This window comes from Danio rerio, chromosome 8, assembly GCF_052040795.2.
Source record: "Danio rerio strain M-AB ecotype USA chromosome 8, GRCz13ab, whole genome shotgun sequence".
Classification (NCBI taxonomy): domain Eukaryota; kingdom Metazoa; phylum Chordata; class Actinopteri; order Cypriniformes; family Danionidae; genus Danio; species Danio rerio.
Window position 1 is genome coordinate 58,997,501 of NC_141028.1, and position 1,510 is coordinate 58,999,010.

The 1,510-nt window shown below is 38.0% G+C and overlaps 1 protein-coding gene across 25 annotated transcripts in view; it reads right to left on the reverse strand.

Annotated features, from left to right (window-relative positions):
* fgfr1a (fibroblast growth factor receptor 1a) overlaps nt 1–86 on the reverse strand; it is a 90,330-nt gene extending 90,244 nt beyond the window's left edge. For 22 of the 25 annotated variants that reach the window (XR_015496827.1, XR_015496826.1, XR_015496825.1 and 19 more), the window contains exon 1: nt 1–86. This exon is cut by the window's left edge and continues 494 nt beyond it. The gene's annotated coding sequence lies outside the window, so the exon portion shown is untranslated. 25 annotated transcript variants of the gene reach the window in all.
* Between the last annotated feature and the right edge of the window lie 1,424 nt (nt 87–1,510).

The window sequence follows — 1,510 nt, forward strand, 5'->3', positions numbered from 1 at the left end:
CCAACTTCTTGTTGTTTTGTCGATAAATCCGAAATCGTCGGCCTCCCCCAGCACTTCTTCTTCAGATACAGCGAGATTCCGCACTCATGGATGGAGTGTGTGAGCTGAAAGACCTGACTCCCCCTCCATCACTAACACCTCAGGACTACCAAACAGCTGGCCCAGTGCACTCTGGGATTGTAGTTTTTGTGGAACCCCCTCTTTGATCATGATGAGTTCAGCCATCATCATTTAGCCTGCTCTTCAATCACTTATCCAAAACATTTCCATTGATAAAACCATAGAACACAAAAGAAGATATTTTGAAGAATGTTGGCACGCTGATTTCAAATATTCATTGTATTTACTAATATTTTTTAAGGTAAGAGACACTATTTATATGGGCTGAGTGCAAACAAACTGAATTTAGTAATGTTCAACCTAATTTGTTTGTTTAAATTTAACCCAGGGGGTGACACGGTGGCTGAGTGGTTAGCACTGTCACCTCACAGCAAGAATGTCGCTGGTTTGAGTCTTTTGAGTTTGTGTATGTGTGTGTATGACTTTGTATAGATGTTTCCCTGTACTGAGTTGCAGCTGAAAAGGCATTCATTGTTTAAAACATATGCTGGAATAGTTGTCGGTTCATTCTGCTGTGGAGACCCCTAATGAATAAAGAAATTGAATCATTAAAATTTAACCCATAAATAGTTTGCCACCTCTTACCTTAACATGTTTAGTTAGTAAATCCAGTGAAAAAAAATTTTTCAGCTCACCAATTGACGTCCATCACATATTTTTTCCCTATGGAAGTCAACGCCACCAACATTCTTCAAAATATCTTCTTTTGTGTTCAACACACACACAGAAATGCATAAAGGTAAAAAAAACACACACAAGGGGAGAATAAATGATGTGATTTTGAGTGAACTGTCCCTTTTAAAAGCTTTATCTTAGCTGAAAAAAGAAGATAGGAATCATCCTCCATCACTAACACCTCAGGACTACCAAACAGCTGGCCCAGTGCACTCTGGGATTGTAGTTTTTGTGGAACCCCCTCTTTGATGTTTTCCTCTAAAGAAGAACAATCATTTTTCAAGGTTTAATCAAACAGATAGTTCAGCCATCATCATTTAGCCTGCTCTCCTATCACTTATCCAAAACATTTCCATTGATAAAACCATTGAACACAAAAGAAGATATTTTGAAGAATGTTGGCACGCTGATTTCAAATATTCATTGGATTTACTAATATTTTTTAGGGTAAGAGAAACTATTTATATGGGCTGAGTGTAAACAAACTGAATTTAGTAATGTTTAACTTAATTTGTTTGTTTAAATTTAACCCAGGGGGAGACACGGTGGCTGAGTGGTTAGCACTGTCACCTCACAGCAAGAAGGTCGCTGGTTCGCGTCTTTTGAGTTTGTGTATGTGTGTGTATGACTTTGTATAGATGTTTCCCTGTACTGAGTTGCAGCTGAAAAGGCATTCATTGTTTAAAACATATGCTGGAATAGTTGTCGGTTCATT